Raw genomic sequence first — 20,910 nt, forward strand, 5'->3', positions numbered from 1 at the left:
AAGCAGACGTCGCCCTATCGGAGGAGGGTCCCTTAACCAAAAGTCTCCCGAACCTATCAGCAGATGAAGAAAGGAAAGGAGTGATTTTAGATGGCAAGGGAGAACACAAGAGCATCTGCCTTCCATTGTCGAGCGCAGCTTGTGTGTTCCGCTTAGCCACTGGTATTTTGAGGGGTTGCACAGTACTGTTAACAGAGCCCCGCACTCATGATGTCATTGAGGTTATATCATTACAGGCTGCAGACAATGTTGTGTTGGGCTGAGCGAGTTCCCACGCTTGTTTTTGTAAACTTTACTTTAGAAGCAATAACCAAATAAAGATTGTGGCTGTCACTCGACTTGTGTGAAGAAGCCCAGTGGGCGAGATACAGACAGAGAATCTCAAGAAAATACCTTTTTTTTTTTTTTTTTTAAATTGTTGCAATTATATTTACAATCCATTCAGCAGCTTCTGTCTCAGAGTCTCTTTGGAGGTCCTCTAAGATAAACAGAAAGCATTAAATTGTGACTTCCTAGCGGTTGTACTATACTGCTGTGCCATGACACTTTAAGCAGGAAGTCCACTAATCGCTGATCACGTGACACAAACAGCACAGTCGCCTGCGAGAAGACAGGTGAGGAGCCCAGTGGGTCGTTGCAGCAAACTAGCAAACGTGTAGAAATACTGCACGTAAAGGGGAAATGTAACGTACGTGTAATGGTCCTTGAACTGCAAACTACATCCAAAATAACACCTTTGCTACAGTCAAATATTAAAAAGAACACATCGTGGGGTACCGTTATGGCGAGGGAACCGAGCAGTGGTACCGCTATGAAAGGAAGAAGCGGTGGAGCCACTGGTTTGGAGAAAAGAAACTGAACTGACTGAAAGAGTCGCCTGTGGGGATTTCCTGGATGGACAGACAATAGTAAAATATTCTTCTCAAACAGAAAAGACAAGATGTCTTGGGCACAATAACGGTATTGGGGATGATATCTGAGATTCGGTGCTGCTTTGGAAAACGTGGAGTCATGGTAAGAAAGTCACGTCTCCTCTGGCTCAGTAATGGCCTGATGTGAGTTTTATGTGAATACTTTCAGGCCCAAGTGTTTCAGATGGTTGTGCTTGCGTTCTAATTTATGTCTGTCATTTGGCTGCTGCATCTTCCAGCCAAGCTATGATTATATTGCAACGGTGATATTAAGGCTACGTGTGGTCGTCTGCTGGGCTGAGAATTAAGCAACAGGCGTTTATGTCGATGACATTACTACCAAGCAGTTGTGTCTCTATGGCAGGTTTAGTGGAAAACAGACTTTTTAAATTTGTGTTTGTTGGCTAATGCTACCTATTCATTCTCTGCCTGGCTGCTAGCATGTTAGCATTCTGTCCCTGAGGTGGACTGATGCCTCTGAGCCGGTCAGTAGACGGACAGGTTATAGGCAATAATGAGCGCCCTTTGTCTCCTGAAGTCTGGTTGCTCATCTGTGTCCATCTTTCACGGTCTTTTGCTATATCCGTGTTTCACTATATTTAACATTTATATTTCACCTTGTGTTTTTCACTAAACGTATCTTTCACTATCTGAATAAAACCACCTTTCATCCACTATCAATTTTTCACTATCCGTCTTTCTCTAGCTCTTCCTCTTCTCCCTTTCACCGTCCACAGCTATAGGAATCACCAAGCTAATCAACCAATGACATCACGGGTGTAGTACGGCAAGATGGCGTCGCCCATGCTAAAAAAAAACATAACGCCTGCAGTATTTCCTCCTAATATGCTAACATTTGTCAAGAGCAGAACACAATCACGGTGGTCACAGTGTTCCGAAGTTGTTCAAACTCTACTACTTCCTATAGCAACTGCAGAACAAGGAAATCTTCGGTGATAGCGCAAATGTCCTTTCACAAAAGTTGCTGCTGTATTTTGTAGTGACGCTTCTGCGTATTTTCTGCTGCTACGGCCGTTCCTAAACAGCTACCGCCATCTGTTAGGAACACATCACTGAACGTAAAATGTGTATCGTGGATGCAGCCGTGTTTTTTTTGGCAGATGGCTGTTACATGTTTACAGCGTAAGTGGGTGTTAACTTCCAGATAAGCTCAACTGTACTGCGCCCCATTCACAATGTGGACAGGCAGCTTTCTTGAAACATCTGAGCACTTGGAATGAATTCTACACTCAAGATAAGGCGCACAGGTAATCTGGTCCAAATAGGCCATCTGCTGTTCCTACGGCAAACAACGGAGTCTAATAACATGCTGCATCCAATCAGATTGTAGCAGAGTCAGTCGAGATAAAGGCAAAGCAATAAAATGAAACAATCTGGTGCTTTGACACTACAAGCAAGAAAGCTCGCTATTTCGCTGCTGGGCTGGGGGCAGGAATGTGCTCTTTGAACCAGCTTTATTTAACAGTGGAGCAGCATGCGCACAGCACGCCCCGAGTCTCTGAGCTGGCCCAGGGACTGTTTGCTCCTGGCGTGGGCACGTCAGACGCAGGGCCACTGGGTCAGGGAGCTGGCATCCTCACCCCTGGCACAAGTTGCTCCCCTCAGGGGCGTAGGGGCTGACACCGGGCCCATGGTGAGCACCAGACAGACAGGGGCCTACCAAACAGCTTGTGACCATAACCAACAGTGGCAGAGAACAATGGATGCAATTATTTACAAGAACACAGTCCAAGTCTCCTTTAGTCTCCCCTATTACGCCTGTTTACTCTCGGTCTCTTTCGCGGGGCGGCATAGAGGGGGTGTGACCCCGCCGGTACAGTCGTCAGCAGGACCTTTTCATAGTGCCCAGGGCTACCCTGCTATTCATGCTCCATCGCCATCAGGCCCGATAAGTGTCCAGCTGCAGCCTCTTTCCTATCAACACTCAAATTTTGATGAAAGGTCAAGGGAAACTCATCAAACCGAGTCAGGCCAGAGAGGAAAGAGGAAAGAGGAAAGAAAACCACGTAAAAATGAATATGGTTTTCTTTACGTAAAAAGTTGAGGTAATGCGGGAAGCATCTGCCAAGGATTCAGAAATAATGCAGTGGTGAATCACTGCTTTCATGCACCATTAGGAAGGAATTTCTCTTACTTTTAACTACTGAGAACCTGGTGCAGACCAACAAGTTTCTGTCAGCACATGGCTAGTGTGAGTGGTAGGAAGGAGCTGACATCTGCGTGGGCACAAAAGCCCGCTTAAGTACAAATATTATATATTTAGCTTCGTAAAACTTAACCATAAAACAAAACTTCCTGTAATACTTTTATCACGTTATATTTCAACACAGTGCAACGTGCACGCAGTGTAAGCGACAGAAAGGACAGAATTAACAGGTTAAACCCAGCAATACATTTTCCACAGTCTAAAAGGTGGTGCCGCCACATCACTGAACTCCCACTACTTTGGAAAATTTGATCGGTAAAAATCAGTGCACTAATACCACTGCTGTAATGACTTTATTATGAGCGAGACCACAGTGGAACAAGATGGCACCCCGGACACCTCCTCACTGGAACATCTCCAACCTCAGCAAACGACAAACACCGAACACCATGGAAGATCTAGATGAATTATAACGCCCAACATTAAAAGTGTACATGCGCTCTTTTCTTTTTTCACAGAGGCACAGCCTCGCTCGCATACAGTAGACACAGAGAGTTCCATTTTTCTTTTCCCCTGTGGCTCTTGGCTGTAGCCCTTTAGGAGTCTCCAGATGAAGAGAGCATGGAGTGTGGCAGAGGGTCCTTCCATAAACAATAAACAACAGTTATCTTGTGTGCAGCCGTCTGTGTCAAGTGGCACATGAAGCCAAGCCCAGCATCTGAGAGGCGTCTGCTCCTCTTTCCGCCTTTGGTCTTGTCTCTTTCAATGGCTTATAAAAGTGTGGATGTGTGTGTACACCCAAGGGTGTGTGTCTGTATTCACAGCACAGGGCTCCTCTGTATTGTATTCTGAGGCTGGCTGGGAGTAAAAAGGCAGAATTAAGAGTGGCGGGGGCAAGAGAAAAAAGGGGGCTGCCAGCACACTGCAGAACTGCAGGGAGCTCCCCCAGATCCCAGCTGCCCAGGACTGGCTGAGACCTTCAGGCGAGTGCCAGGCTTTCTTGGCCCTCGTGGAGGAGGGCCAGGGAGAGTGGGAGGAGTGGGAGGTATACGTCAGGAAAGAAATGCCAAAATGAATGTCTGGGTCTATATAAAGAAGGCCTTCTGAGTAACACGGTGCTGACATACACAAGAAAATCCCAATTTGGATGGCAGGTAGAGAACATGCTATTTTTAGTTATTTGCAGTAAGAACAAAACACTGCTTTTTCTAATACTAATTGTTTATATAAGGTGTTGAAGGACTGGAACACAGGAGCAAAGAATTTCCTGAATAACCCAATGAACTGGTCTTTCAGTACTGGTGGCTTGAAAGCCTCTCCCTCCCTACAGCGGTTGGCAACACAGTGGTTTATCTGGAACTGTTTAATGCATTATTTGTTTAACAATCAAGGAAGTGAGTTTATTTTGCAGATAATTATAGCTTTTGTTGCATCGATGGCCAAGATAAGCCAGAGTTCCGAACCATTAACTGGTTGTGCTTTTTCTGGCAAATGCTGTGTTGAAAATGCAGAATGCTTTGTAGGAGCACTGGAAACAAGAACCTGACATCGGGGAGAGGGCACCTCACAAATCAGTCAATCAATAAAGTCTTTCAATAAACCTGTTGGGGCCTTCAGCGCTGCACTCACTACGTCCTGGATTCAACATTTGATACTTATCGGAAGAACAGTTCCCACCTTCCTATCTCTTGATCCGCTCACATCAAATAACATAACTCAGTGACAAATTGAGGCCCTTAACAATGCAATATTCAAACCATATGTATAGCCAATGGATGGAGTAATGTCTCACAACCGTTCGGAGTGGAATGCGGGTACTGAGATTTGGGGCTCCACTGTAAGCAGTAGTAATTGCAGTCCAGGCTATAGCCGGTGGAAATCCCCCGGCTGGTCTAGATGCTTTTTGCCCTCTGAGCTGACCCAGGAACCGGCTGGGGTGCTAATCATGGCACTTGGCAGACGGCAGCATTTTTCCATAGGTCCTCAGAGAAAGCCCTTCCTCTGCAGAGGCAGGTAATCACAACAAGAGCACATCCCGCCCAGGCGGCAGGCCAATGAATGCTTGCCTGCTTTGTCCACCCCAGGAGTAGTTGGGAGACTATTTCTGTGCTTGTGACTGAAACAAATGACCTCCGTGTCACCCTGTCTGTTGGTTTGACTGCCTGCTAGGGAGCTAATGTGGGTGGTGTTCGTCATTGTGTGTTCTCACCCCGGGGCTAGTTACAGGAAGTGAGCTCCACTATGACAAGGGAGAAACCTATTTACGTCTTTGGGCTGTTTACTCATGAACTGTATATGAGGGTGGTGGGAAACTCAATATTGAAGAAATGGGAAGAGGCAGGAGCAATTTCAGTGTACGTTCAAGCTACTAAATCAAAGGTCCTCTGATGGTTGCCGAGGCCTTTGAAAGTCAAAATGCCTTCCCTGCACATTTACAGCACTACATCCAACTACCAGGGTCCCAGGTCTGCTTCCCGTGTCAATGTTCTGACGTGCAATGTCGTGTTTTCCATAGCCAGACCTTTTCCTTTGGACACCTGGACTTTATTTGTCATGTCCAGAGGGGGCCATTTGGATGCATTTCATTACTCTGCTGACATGCTGTTCTCTCTAACACCTTATCACTCTTACAGTAGCTACATTGGGAGCCGAGTTATGAGGACGTCAGGAATACTATTATTGGACACACTGTTCTGTGACTGCAAGAAGATGGAGAGTGAAATTTTGGTGTAGATGGATGGATTAGAATTAAATATAACCCACTTTTATTGAAATGGATTCATCTGCACTCGGCCAATTGACTGTCATTAGTTTTAAAATACATAATTTCAGTTGGGTTTTACAAGCAAAGATATTTGTTTCACAATGAGGAGTTGAAACACTGGATAATTTGGTGAACTGTCAACAGTTCCCACAGTCTAAACAGGAGGTCCCAATTTCAGTGGCCACCAAACAGTTTGGCGACATAAATGTGGAGGACTTAGCAACAGATCTCATGCCAGACCGCTTTTCCTCCTCACCACAGCTCTGAGTGATCTCAGAGATAAATGTACTTAAGCACACACACTGTTGGAAAATCTCATTTCCTCCCAAGCTGAACCCCAGAGACAGCCGCAAAGCAGGTATGGAGCCCAGGTGGGGTCTACTTGAGTTAAAGACATTTACTTGACATCCATGGCTAAAAAAAATAGTTACTTACATTTCAAACTTGGACTGGTTTCAGATCCCCACTGGTCCCTGAGCCTATTACGTCACTCAGGGGTACCTGGACTGAGCCTGAATGAAGGTCCTACCCAGGGCCAAAACAGGCTTCCTGGTGCTGCTTCTTTTTGCTTTGCAATGCATTATTTTTCTTGTCTTCATAAATACTGTTTGAGTGGTGTTTGATTTCAACATCTGGATGGCCGTCTGCGAGAAGAAAGAAAGAAGAAAACATGGAGATCGCATTTAGAAAAAAAACACAGAGTGGGAAAACGAAGAAACAGTTGGATTTTTCTTTTTACGTGTGTGTGTGTGTGTGTGTGTGTGTGTGTGATTCTTAGTCTCTGTGTATAAACTCTTCTCCCCATCTGCCCCGATGCCCACAGTGATCGAGTTCTTCTTAGCCAGACCCCACAGGTCTAGCCCACCCTGGCACTGGCAATGGCAACGCCAAGCTGACAATTATTATCTACCTCAGTGCCCTTGCTAGCAAGCTGACGGGATGGGCAGCATTTGTCTGGCTGGAGTATACAATGTTGGTCTGCCCGTGTAGGGTCAATGAGTGCATCCTAATCTCAAACCCCCTCCTAAATATTAGGCTCAATTAGACTTCTCTCTAGAAAGACAAGTCTCATATTGTAAACTATAGTGACACAAGAATAGCTTTTCTCTTTAAATATAAGTTTCAATAACTAGAAATCAGAAATGCAAAAGTGACAGCCTTCTCATCATTGGCTCAGACTGAGAACTACACAATGTGCAGATGTGTGGCAGGAAACCCCAATCTAACTGACAAGGTCTGTGGTGTGACTCATCCTGGGATCTTCTGATTATGTGGTTGCCTCCAAATCCTCCTCCACCTCCTCTCTCATTACTGACTGGTGCTCACCCACCAGAATCCCTCTCAGTCAACGCCAACTTTTTTTTTTTCACCATCCTTGACAGTAAGCAGAGTCTTTGCGACTCACCGGTTTGTGTTGACGAGCCCGCAGGAAATAACATGCAACTTCCTGAACTTAATTCCTGTTTACACGTGTACCTTCGTGACTCGTCTTCATGTGGCAAATCAAGCCGTGTACGTTAGGGCCAAAAGCTCTTTCTTTAAAATGATGAGCCAATGGCGGCGGTTTATCTGATGCTGAGGATTGGGCAGGAGTTGACGGTATGAGCAATATTATAGAGAGAACAATAAAAAGCAGAATAATGACAGATAAGGCCTGTGATGCAGATGGGCCAAGACTGTTTTAGATAGACACTCTACTCGTCAGTCTGAAATTGTAGAGTAGAGGAGCGTTCTCTTAATGGAAACATGACTTGAATTGGAGGATCAAAGAGAGAAGACTTATGGACTTACATTATAGCCTGCAGATGGTGCAAACTGATGTTTTGGTGCGGTCATGACTGTATACAATAATTCATACTCAGTCATATAAGGAAATGTGTTTCTAAGATCTATTTATGCAAGCTCTTTTCTGTTGTTTGCCACGTAACCTCATGTGGCCTGTCGCTAGTCCCATGCACTGGTACTTGACAGTTTGGGCCGAACTATTAATAACTTAAGCACGGACTAACACTTGACTCCTGAACTGGGAATGATCAAACATTTTTAAGTTAAAAATAAATCCAATGGCCGCACATAAACATCCAAACGAACCCAACTGTTCTTCGAAACATTTTAGAAGCAGTGTTTGGTGGCCCAGCCCTGACCCCGATCCATCTCAGTTGGGATACAGTGGGCTAAGCTGTGGAGAGACAATCAAAGGCACTGTATGCCAAAAAAACATAAAACCCACAGCGCGTCCATACACACAAATGCGACGGTCAGGAAACAGGCTAACCACTGTAGCAAGACTGGTTTGATGACCACTTATTTGTTCACTCATCCATCTGTGCATGCAACCAATTTGAAAGTGTATAGCGGGGTAATGAGGGAGATGTAGAACAAGGACAGTAAAGGAGGATCAATTTGTGACAACAATTTCTTTCATACTAAAACCAACTGATCAGAAAATGCCATTTTGAAGCTTTGAAGGAATATGTGCTCCCTATCCACACCTGTCCGCCTTCCCTGCTCTTCACATGGCTATTTGCCCACCAGACCTGTCCCTGTCTTGTACCCACATATTTGCACTACTGTACTCCAGCCTTCTTTCAAAGGACACATGGAGTATGCCATATGACTCTGCTTTTGATCAAATCTCCTCTACTAATACCAAAATGATGATTTAGCAGAGAAAAGAAGATAACGAGAAGATTAATTCGTATCATATCATCAGCTGATCAGCACAACTTCCAGTTGTGACTCATCAGAGAATAGACATGGGCCCATTGAGAGTGTCCTGTGGTGTCTGGCAACAGAATGTTGTTGGGGGGGGGGGATCATGTGGATGTTACTTAAACATGAATGCTAGGTCCAAAAACGTCCTAGCAGAACATTGGATTGTCATAAGGTGATCAATAGTCAGTGCATATCGGACATTCTAACAAACACTCCCTACGAAGTTGAACTAACGTCAGCTTTGTGGTGATGTAATTGAGACGTCGAGAAATGTGATAATAAACTGATATATAAATGACTTATGATGCAAAGACAGACTTCCTCAAATGTTTACCAAGAGGAAACACAGTTCACGACTGATAGCCGGGTTGGAGAGTTGAATGACCACAGACGAAGCAGCTACGTACGTAAGAGCTGGCTCGGTCCGTATACTCACAAAATTTTTTATGTTCCGCTTGTTTCAGGTGGGATACAAGAAGGTTTCCAGGGCAACCAGAGCCTGGAATGACCACTAGCTGATAACAGTCATCTACAAAGCATCGGGGGACGCTTTGTAGATATAGCTTTACTATCTCTTACAGTTATTAAAATGGTGCTTTACACGGTTTAATAGCTCAGCCTTGCCTTTGTACAAACTATAAGATGTTTATTAAGAATATAAACACTCAACACAGTCAATGCAAGTAAGCCAGAAAGGAAGTGAGGGAGAAAATGCCACAATATTGACTGTAACTACGGACTCAAATTCAGAAAATCAGAATAAGCAATTTAATTTACTCTAATTTGTACAGTAAACCCCACAATATGGTGAAAAAATCTTCTACGCAAACACCATCAGGGTCCACAAATACCCACAACTCACGAAGACACCCTTGATAACCCTTTCCGTCTCCATCTACAATCTTAAAGGACTGAAACATCAAAGCCTGGAACAGTGCCGCATTCTCAAAGTCCAAGTGACCACTTGTCGTTTGGACGTGATCCTAGAACTTTTTGACATTGATGTCAACGGGACAGGCAGGCTCATTCAGACAAACTCGTTCCTTCCTGGCTCAGCTCTCTTTTTCTCACAAGATCCAATACATTCATAACCAAACAGTGGTCAACAACACAAGGGGATCAAGGACATAGAAAGCATGTGATTCATGAGCAGTGCCAAAGGGTTTTCCATAATACTCAACTCTAAATAACAAGAAATCAGTACTGTGCAGCTGGGAAACATAATTCACAACTTTAGGCAATCGTTGTCCCTGACATGCATACCCTTGTGAACTCAATCTTGTAAACATATGAATACTACTCTGTTCTATTCAGTTTAGTTTTATTCTATTCTGGTGGATCGATAGACAATCAAAACATCAGTGTCCCCACAGCTGTTAATTATTTTCAACAATTCAAAAAATTATATTTTTTGTGAATGAATGAATGGTTTGGTTCAAGAAATGTCAATATGCTGAATATCTAACAGAGTCGCTCACTACTCGGCTCACAGCAGGACTTGACCATTGCCTATGGCCATTGTGGACGCCAACAGACTTCCATCTGGTCAGTATTTTAATGCTGCACATTATTTTACAATTGATCTCAAGAGCTCTACTGTATCCAGATAAATCTGTCCAGCCACATTCACTGCAACCTTAAGCTATTTTAACCTGTATTTATTGTAAACCCAAAGGTCAACACGGTCCAAACCTTTACAAATGGGTCACACATATCCTTAGTTTCAGACATCGGTTGTCTTTGAGCATCTCTCAGTTCCTCATTGTCTCATCTTATCACTATGCATACATAGCGTGTGTGTGTTTAGTTTTCTCTTGTCGCCAATGCTATTCTTGCAAATAACTTGGTTAGTATGTTGTATTGTTTTTTACTTCCTCACTGACTCATATATACACATTTAATGTCCCTCTCTGATTTTCTTTGTCCTACTTTCTTCCTTTTCCTGGACACACACCCTCCATTATCTGTCACACTCATCTCTTCCTTTCTGCGTCTCCCTGGCCCCTGGCAACATCTTGAATATTCATAATTGTCCTCTGATGAGCATGCTAAATGGGTGTCAAGATGATTTGGCCACATGACAGAACTGGATTGTCTTTGATAAGCCCCGACTTGAGCCAGAACAACGCGGCAAGGAGGAAAAGAGCGACAAAGAGAAAAGAGACGTTGACCCCAAGGGTTTTTTTTGAGCACTTTGTGGAACCAATCAGAACTTGGGAGCAGGACCGTTGAAGCTAGGACTGGGCAGCAAAGGAGAGGTCAGTAGGGGGGCGGACCCCTGTGGTGGCCCTGGGGGTGAAAGTCATTGTCACCAGGCTTTAATGGGTCCCAAAATTCCTCAACTGACCAAAACCTGTGAACGATTGAGAAACGAAAGACATTTGTGATTCAAATAAGACCTCTGTGGGCTTCACTGTGAGGTCTGCAGTTGGGAAAGCTTCTCAGAGGAAACAAACACTCCTCCATTCCTGCAAGGATAAGCCAACCTGGTTTCTTTCTTTGCTACAATTTCACATTTTAATATTTTTACATCACAAAACTGTGGGATTTGGCTTGCTTCACTTTGACTTGGGCACAAAAGCAGCTGCTACAACGGAAATAAATTATTTAATTCGTTTGGCCATGTGGTTAAGTGAATAGTTCGAGATTCAAAGGACGGTGGGAAAGAAAGCACCGTGAGCAAGTGGTTTCCTGCGAAGGACAACAATATGTTAAAGAAAAAAAAAAGAATATTTGTTTGGAATCATTAGTGGAAAAATTAGTTTGCTTCTTTTATTCAGCTCATGTCATACACAGGCCACCTCTTCTCTTCTTTATTTGACTGCACCCTTGGATGAGTCCAACATCCTTATAGAGACTTCAGACAAAGGCCGAAGAATTGAGCTTAATGTTTCCTGGTATATTGTTGGATTGCGCAATATATGAAGCATTTATATCCCTTGATAATATGTTTATGATTGGATAGGTAGCACACCCACGCGATTAACTGCTTTTTACCCCTGGTATGTACATTTTTTTTCAAAGTTTATTAGGTCAATTCAGGTGTTTATAGTTTTAAAGTACAGTAATAACCACTTAACTGCTGGCAATGTCTTAGTTCAAGTTCCTGACTTAAAAGGTAATAGATATATGCGAGATTTGATACTGACAATCCCAGCATTAATGTCAAACACAACGCAACATTTTTTAATGAAACCAGATATAACTATAAATATATATGATTTTATCCATCACACTGTGAAACACATAGAGGAACTCTAGCTCATGGATAGTCTAATCTGTTTGTCTGTTTATGAGCTAAATAGCTATAGGCTACAACGAGTTGCTTTAGAAAGCTCATTGTCCAGTAGGATCATTGAGGGCTGTGACTACAGGGATTGCTTCCACTGTCAGCCTTGCAATATCATCTGGTCTCACTGTCATGTCAGACAGTAAAACCCTGGTCAGCCTGGATGGCGGACAAAGACCACCAACCATTCTCAGGCCATCTATTACCGGCACCCACACTGGCTAAGGCTCATATACAACATGTACGTGCACACTCACACATGACAAGAAACCTCAGCCAACATCACAAACCTGCTTGCTAATCTTCACTAAATCTGCCCCCTATTTGGCTTTATCTGTCTTTTGTTATCAGCGCTGGGACTGGAGAATGGCATGGGGTCACAAGGGTAAGACTTCTTTTTCAGCATCTGCTTAAAGAGCAGGGGGGCGACGGGGGGGTGCAGGCGTGGGGGAGCAATGCAAGACTAGGGGCCTCTCCTTACTCAGCTCCTCAAGCCTACACACCCCAGCCCCCAACTCTGATATTTTTGGAAGTCTTTTTCCCTTTATTTTGCTTTTTTCCCCCTTTTCCTTTCCTCTAAAACCCAAATAAAGTGTGTGATGGATGAGTGAGCAGAAGAAACACCTCCCCCATCAATCCAGGGGAGGAGGGGGAGGCGGTCCCTTCACAGGCCTCCAGAGCACCCAGCGGCATGCCCCCCATTGTTACACACACACACACCCACTGGACACACACATGCACGTTCAGCTATAGTACATATAGCTGCTGCACAAAGCATCCTGAGATATCAACAGCTGCAAATGCCATGTTTGAAGCGTGAGCAAGCTAGATGTAGAGAGTATAGAAACATGGCAGATAAGAAACATTTTAAAACTTCAGCACAAATATCCACTCCAACTGTACTACAGCGATATTTATTGGTCCCTTTACAGCCGTAATTTCAATAAAGCAAATAATGCAAAGTCATCAAAAAAGGGGACAAAAATGAGAATAAATCCCAAAAAAGTGAACAGGAGGGGTAAAGCAAATAGTGTGGAAAAAGGAGACACCAAATGGTCCTGGTTAGTGGCTGCAGAGCACAGAGAGATCTGAACAACAAAGTCAGTCTCTCTCTCTCTCTCTCTCTCTCTCTCTCTCTCTTTCTCTCTCTCTCTCTTTCTCTCTCTCTCTCTCTCTCCGAGAGCACCACCAGCACAAGGAGTGAATTCCAAGAGAGTGTCGTCACCAGGAGCAGGGGAAAGGCAGGGAAGTGGTTTAGGAAGGAAAAAAGAAAACCTTAGTTTAAGCCTCTGAGTATGTTGGTGGGTGGCGTTGTAAATGTACGTGTGTACATACAGTACACATGGTGGGTGGGTAGTTAAGCTTTAGGGTGCACGGGGCTCTGTCTTTTAAATAATGGAAATGTGCAGCGAATAAAACACAATCAGCTTTCCGTTGCAAAAATAATCAGCTGTTGACATTCGGATTATAAAAAATAATATACATATATTAATAATTTGGAGTAACATGTTGCAAAAGTAATGCAATTACTGTAATGGATTACTTTTTGCTGTAACGCGGTAAGACATTACAAAAATAATTGTAATGTTTTCCAAATGTCAGTAACGCACGTTACAACGGATTTTAATCCCAAAATTAATTAAATTATTTAAATTGTGTGTTTTTATACAAATTCGAGATTTTCTGAGAAAAAATAGAGCAAATGTTAACTTCCTGTTAGCAGCAGAGTCGGACTCTACATTCGGGAGATGGACATAACCTCATTATTTTCTCTGTACCTCGCAAAGTAGCACAGGAAATTTAAGGAAACATCTAGCGTGGTGCCAGCTTTCTTTAAGTGTTCGGTCAAATATACAATAGTAGCCTCTAGCAATATCACAATATCAGTAATTCTATCACAATATGTACTGTGCCATGAGCCACAGCTGCTCCAATATATTGTACTGTTTTTAGCGTTTAGCCTAGCTTAGCTTCGTTATGCCATTTTACATCACCTTCTACTGGATGTGTGAATGAACTACAATGAATAAAATCCATATTTCCAGTTATTCTTGGTGAAAGTAATTTAAAAGGAATGCAAAGGTAATGTAATAATGTAACTACTTACTATGAGATTACAGTAACAACTAATAAGTAACGTATTACGTATTTAATAATCTGCCCAACACTGTAGATAGATAGGAAATCTTTCTTGTATCCTATTAGATGGTTCGGGTGTAGCCTGTAAACTGTGTCTCTGTTATCTGTGAGTTCTGTTCACGAATCAATGCAGGATCCACAGCTGCGAGATGCGAATAGAGATGAAGTTTCGCTCCTTCCTGTTTCTCTGTCTGCGTAATAAATATAGAAAAGCCTTCTTTATTAATTGACTGAAACTGACACACGTTTTAGAGGAGGTGGAACCGGCAATTTGAGAAGAAGACGTGCTTGTACAGGCTAAAATTACTTCAACTTAAGCGAGATTTGTGCACTAACTGCACGCTTCCAGTTGAACAAACAGTGGAAACATGAGTCAAGAAACAATGGGAGTTACAAGAAGTCTTTGAGTCAGAGTTCTAGCACCACTCCAAAGGCGTACTCCTCCAAAACACACAGTAGCATCTATGTTGTTGGTGGTCCAGCGGCTGATTGTAATGTCCAATTATTGCAAAAAAAAACACTTGTTAAAAATTGATCTCATATGGAGTCGGAATTGGGTGCACTTTGCAGTGTGCGAGTGCGTGAGAGAACATGCAACCAGAAGAATGATTGAGACTGGGTTAATTTGCAGCCTCTACAGCCCCAAAAAACAGCGGAGCTCCAACTCATCAGCCGCCAAACCAAATCCATCCGACTCCAGACAGCTTAATGCAGGGATGGAAACCCCGTGTTGTTGTTGTTGTTATTGTTGTCATTTTTGTTTGTGGCTCACGCGAACGCTTCCGGTATTTTCATGCCACACATCGCGTCAAGTGTGCGGTTTCCCCAAACTACGTGTTTGGATGCAAATTGGATTGTAGGTCTAGTGCATGCTGGGCACCCACATGACAAGAGGACCGATACGTTTTAAGAATTGCTGTGGACTCACATGTTGTATAACTTGCAGAACTAAAAAAAGGCCACAGTAGAACTAAAAATACTGGTTATCACAAACACACAATGAGCTGAGATAAGCAGATCAGAAAACTTCTGACACAGTGAGAGAGAAAGATTGATAGATAGACGCAGCGAAACAGAGTGAGAGAGATAGCTTAACTAACAGCTGTGAACATTTTCCATTTGAAGTGAAACATTCCTGTGTGCTCGTGGCCCTGCACACTCCAGCGGGCTTCCTCTCAGCTCCATGTGGTATTTGTCCCCAGCTAAGATCCAGAGAGTGGGAGAGTGAGCTGCAAACTTTCCCAAGGATACCATCCAGCCACATGCCACTTTTGCCCTATCCTCTCAGCAGAGCAGCCCAGCTTTGCTTCTCTTCCCACTCTCCTCCTACACTACCCTACCTCCCTCTACTACCCCCTCGACCATCTCTGGCTTCCCACAGCGCAATTCGTATTTATATTTACATTTTGCGATATCATAATTTCTCCCTGACTTCAGAAAATTTCGATTCTAATAACGACCACCCATGGTCATGTTTAAATGAGCACTTTTACGGTCTGAGCAGAGCTAAAACTATTTAGCCACGATAGCAGTGTGACTCAGCGGATGGCAATGTTCGTCTTTCAATTTGTCCACCACCGCTGCGGCCACATGAAACCTTCTTGACAACCATCAGATTGGTGGAATCTGTGAGACAGAGATTAAACTGCTGTCACTTTGCTAATCCACTTTTCATCCGGTCAAAAAAATACTTCCTGTCCAGTAGAGCTCCGGGCGTCACGTGACTTTTTTGTTGACACCGCCATATTGGCAGGAAAACTATGAAGAAAATTATTTCACTGCACTTTAAACAGATACAAAATGACCGGTACAAGGCAAAACTCGAGAGATCACACATCACAGACTCATATCATGCCCCACGTGTGTTTTATTTGAGCATTAAAACAGCCAGTGTTCCTGACGTGGAGTATCTGTATATATAGAGGGTATGCACTAACATCACTGCTGCTTGGGGCCACGTCCCCTGAGTGGCAAAACATGGTGAAATGTAGCAGTAAATACAGCGAGACCGGGGAAAATGTGGATTATCAGATCAAATTAAGGACAACTGGACTCAAAATGATCCACATAAACTAGTGGATCTGTCGGCCGCAACTACGCTGAAACAACAATACCACAAACTTATCTGAAAGTCCCCCAGAATGTAACTTAAGAAGTTACTTGAGGTATGACTTCATCAAAAAATACAGCATAAATTAATATTACCTGACACTAAATGTGAACCACAACACCAGGTTTCTGTGCTTAGATTCCAGTTGTTTCTTCGTTTTGCAGCGATCCATTTGCTTCTCCTTTACTTCTTACTACTTTGTCAGTAGGAGTTATCTGTAGAAGTATATTTCTGACTGCTTTCCAAATCTATTGGTACAGTCAATTGCACAACAGCTCTTCCCCATTTTTTAAAATAATTTTACAATTTAGACGCTATTAAAGCCTATGATTCAAACTAATGCTGCTAATCTCCATGATCAACTGTCACTTTTTGCACGTGCATACCCTCTACAGAACTACCTCATTAACTTTTCTTTGTTCTACTTCGGAATCACTGAAAACGCAGCACAACATACACGAAATTATTCTTTTATTTTTATTTATAATACAAGTTCATTGTACTGTGCACAGTAACGTAATCACAACAACAAGTAACGGTTTAATCCCGAATTTCCTTCTCATTGTGAGGAGTTTTAGTGCTGAATGAACAACATTCCTTTGTAATCCATGTTATAAACATTAGCCTAACTTGCCTTTTTGAAAAGAAATCTGTTGGACATCGTGTTAAAACATGCTAAATAAACAAGATATTACGCTTGAGAAACTCTGGATTCAGTCCCTGATTGAAAGTGATCGCTAGGCAAGAGAAATCTGTTTCTTGAGGGATCTCACCGCTCTGTTTTCTGCTTCTTGTGCGTTTTATTGCAGTAATCGGCCGTTTTCCTATAAAACGATTTCTACTTTGCCAGGTTAATGAGTTAGTTGCTCACAGTTGTCAACCGACAATTAGAAATGTTTGCTTTTCTCTGATCCTACTGGGGAAATTTTTAAAAAAAAAAATTGCAGTTCCCATACCGGGAGTCGAACCCGGGCCGCCTGGGTGAAAACCAGGAATCCTAACCGCTAGACCATATGGGATACCAACACAATAATAATGGTGCTAATAAAGAGATGCTAGTGTACCAACCAACAAGATATGTAGCTAACTTGGTAAACAGTGTCCCCTCTTGAACATTAGCTTGTTAGCACTGTCACTATAATCATGTCAGTATGCTGAGTTCGGTATTTAAGCTTTACTCAGCATGACTGTAGTCTTCGCACTCCACAACATCAGACTTAATCTGCAGCTTCTAGGTCAGTGACTGGTGGAAATGAGTTGTCACGAATGCTGTCAAAAAGTTCTGAGGTGGAACAAGAAGTTTAGCAATGCAGTGGCTACTTGGTGGTTGGGCAGTGGTTGTAAACGGTTATGACTTCGGTTTGTAGAGATCAAAATGGATCCGGCTTAGTAAGGCAAGCTAAGTAATTTGTTAGCGATTTAACCATCGAATGCAGTTTCAATTTATACAAAAACAACAACAAGTTCTTTCTTTGAAGTTAGGACACATTCTCCTAGCTTCATATATTTACTCTCCATCTTTCTGACAATAGTGACTTTGATAAAAAAAAAAAAAAAAAAAAACTCCGACTCAGATGATGACTCAACAAAAACTCAAAAATTCTATGTTACAACTTGGAAATTTCAGACTTCTGATACCATAGCGTTCACATTACAGGTTAACTTGAGGAGAAAAAAAAGTTTGGTACACTTAACATGCAGCTATTTTTTCATTATGGAAGCAGTAATTTCTGAGTTTGACAACTCAGAGCTCCTGAAGTTGTCTTGAATGCAGCATCAGCTGCAGCTGTTTTCCTGACAGACCTACCCGAACCTACCTAAAGGTTGGGAACCGCTGGCCTAGAGAACGTCAAGTAAACCTTTACAATCACCTTTCATACAGCAACTGAAATACATCTTAGATCCCAGATTCGAAGGTAAAACTTGGCGCTTCCTTTCGTCTAAAGCTGGGGGACACAATTTTCACAATCTTTACAGATTTCTGTAGACTAGACGTAGATGTCTTCTCACTCCGTTTCATTTCTTTTTCATTGGCTACTGGCAACATGTGGTTGCAGTTGGCTCGGTAATCAGTTCACACTACCTGGTTACATCCAGATTTGGCTCAAAAAATTGCTTGATTGACTGTGACTGAGGTCGGGTCTGTTCCCCACACACACTAACACACTTTTGTGCCAACTACCCATGCTGACTGTCCCTATAGTGCAGACTTTGCCCAACTGGGAATTGTGGGTTAAATCTGGCAAAAAAAAAAAAATATCTTGTAGCGTGTCCTGAGCTTTAGTGTGAAGATTCCACTTAATATTAACATTAATTTGGTACTTTCTGTATTTAATTTCTGTATGTCTGTACCACTGTTTAATTGCGACATTATTTGGTTGCATCATTAATAGCAAAAGCGCATTTTTTTTAGTGTTAAAAAATCTGCATGAACCTTATCCAGAAACATGTGTTCCAGTGGACCTAATGTCACGTGTTGTTGATTTAAGACGAACGTTTTTGAGGTTGATGGAAAAGACAGCAAGAAAGTAAACGCTACATTTCCAGCTTCATTACATCCATGTGTTTTCACTGTGAGGCGAGATGCATGATGATGCTTCAGAATAAAGGTGCACATATCCTGTCGTCTCACAGCCAAACATTATCGTTGGCTCGCAAGAGGTTAAATGCAGATGTTTGAGGGTTAAGCTCCGAAGTCCCGGAGCCCGGAGCTCTATTGGACGGGATTTTCAGCATCCACAGTCTTTTACCTGGATACTGATATAAAAACAAGCTGTTTGATTTCTACACCTTGTTGAAACCTGGAGCACAGCGATACATGGCCCTCCTGTTGACAACAAATTGAGCATGGCTGCTGTTTGAATACGCTCTGTTGGCGTTTCTTCAATTAAAAATGGAGGTTGTGTCTTCCTCTAACATCCTACATGTTGGATTTTCCAGGTAGCTGTGCAACGTGTCAGGGAAGTTTACTTGCATTTAACTTGAATTCCACAAAAATGAACTAATTGCATGATTTGTACATTAAGAGTGTATAAACTAGACTTGAAAAGTATTGCTGTCCTTATTTCCCCTCTCTCAGGATCCTCTCCCCGCCTAAACGTCTCTCTGCTGATACTCGCTGCACTTGTTTCTAAACGTTAAATGTCTCCCTTTGTATTTCCAGCAGCATTCTGCCGCACAATAAATAGCCTGGACCTCTTTTTTATTCCCCTTTCACACCTCGTGGCCACATCACAACTGTAATTGCCGTGTGTGTGTGTGTGTGTGTGTGTGTGTGTGTGTGTGTGTGTGTGTGTGTGTGTGTGTCCAGAATTATGGCTGGTCATGTGTGTCCTCAGGATTTCGGGTCTCCAGTTGTGTGGGTAACATGATGCTTCGGGCCCCGGCCAGTTGCTGCAGATGGTAAGAGCACAACAGCCAAGCACAAGAGGGGCGCGAGGAGGAAGTGTTGTTATCACCAGCTGGCTCAGTGGCTCAGCCAGAGCAGTCGGTAAGACGAGTGCAGCAACAGGAACGCGTGGGCGTACACGTAGGGTATACAGAGGCCCAGGCAGTCTGAGAGGGCAAATGTTAGAGTGTGCATGTGTGTGCATGCATGCTGCCTCTAGGTACAGTACGTGCGTCCACAGCTGCATGTGTGTGCACGTGAGCGAGCGAGCGAGCGTGTGTGTGGCCTTTAATGCTCCTCTGCGCGGTGGCCCGCACATGACGTACTCGTAGCCCGGAGCATTTACTACGACCTTCATCTTGTTTGTTTGTGCCGCCCTCAGAGCCGCCGAGGAGCTCGTGTTTGATGCCGTGTTGTTTTAGTCCTGATTACCCACTATTTAACGTCTAAATGTTACAGCAATTTGTAAACATCTGAGAAAAGGCAACTGGCAGGAAATGTCATATATATATATATATATATATAAAAGTATAAAATCGTGAGTATATGAAAGGATTTCAGGAGCTGGGATTCAAACCCCTGTAGTTTGGGTTTTTGGACACTTTGCATTCACGCCGGTTTGAGCCAAAGCCTGTCGCGGTCTCTGAGGGATTCAGACCTGAAGGAGAAAGAACCTCTGACAGTTGGGAGGATGCAGCCATGAGACCTTGCGTACCAGTAAAACTAAAACAAGAACACGTTTCCCGTAACATACATTGATTCCCCCTCCCATTTTTACAGCCTGTGTGTGTGTGTGTGTGTGTGTGTGTGTGTGGTGAACGTCTTTGTGTGGCCTTGTGGTGTTACTGAGTTCATACACTCTCTAGTCTGCCTGGGAAATTTCTGTAGCATACAGTGCAACATTTGAAAGGTACTTTGAAACTTATCATTGCATGTATTTAAAAGTCTGTTTACAGTTTAGGGGGTAGACGGGACTCCTACGAGCCTGTTAAGATATGACAACGCTTCGTTTCCTTTGCACTCTTTTTCCAAGCAGGCTCTTCTCTTTCCACATAAATCTTTCCATATTTACATCTCCATTTATAAAAAGTCCAAGGCCAACATTCCCTTTCTCTCATCGTGTCATCCCACCCTTTCCTAAAAGCAGTTATTGTTAGCACGTGGCATCGTCACAGCCAAACAATAAAAGGGATTGTCCGCTACAACAAAAGAGGGCGCAAAAACCTGACATCATCTCTTCCTTGTCTCTTTTAATAGCATTTTGATGTCCAAACTGAGCTTCACCTCCGTCACACTACATCTTTAAGAGGCTAGAGCTCCTGTTAGGGAAGGCGCTGTTACATAACAGAGCCCCCACCACCACCACGATCACCACGCACCCCCTGCCCCTTCCTTTGCACATGTTTCAGAGTGTGACTGCCATGAGT

General features: G+C 43.2%; 1 long non-coding RNA gene and 1 other non-coding gene across 3 annotated transcripts in view; both read right to left on the minus strand.

Annotated features, from left to right (window-relative positions):
• Nucleotides 1-20,910, minus strand: part of LOC125014374 — a 112,743-nt gene that overhangs the window by 49,310 nt on the left and 42,523 nt on the right. For both annotated transcript variants that reach the window (XR_007113502.1, XR_007113501.1), the window contains exon 2: nucleotides 6,278-6,486. This is a non-coding gene — a long non-coding RNA (uncharacterized LOC125014374). The remainder of the gene's footprint in view (nucleotides 1-6,277; nucleotides 6,487-20,910) is intronic.
• On the minus strand, nucleotides 17,043-17,114 carry trnae-uuc. The gene has a single exon. It is a non-coding gene; the product is annotated as a tRNA-Glu (tRNA).

The sequence above is a fragment of the Mugil cephalus genome, chromosome 10, assembly GCF_022458985.1.
Source record: "Mugil cephalus isolate CIBA_MC_2020 chromosome 10, CIBA_Mcephalus_1.1, whole genome shotgun sequence".
Classification (NCBI taxonomy): domain Eukaryota; kingdom Metazoa; phylum Chordata; class Actinopteri; order Mugiliformes; family Mugilidae; genus Mugil; species Mugil cephalus.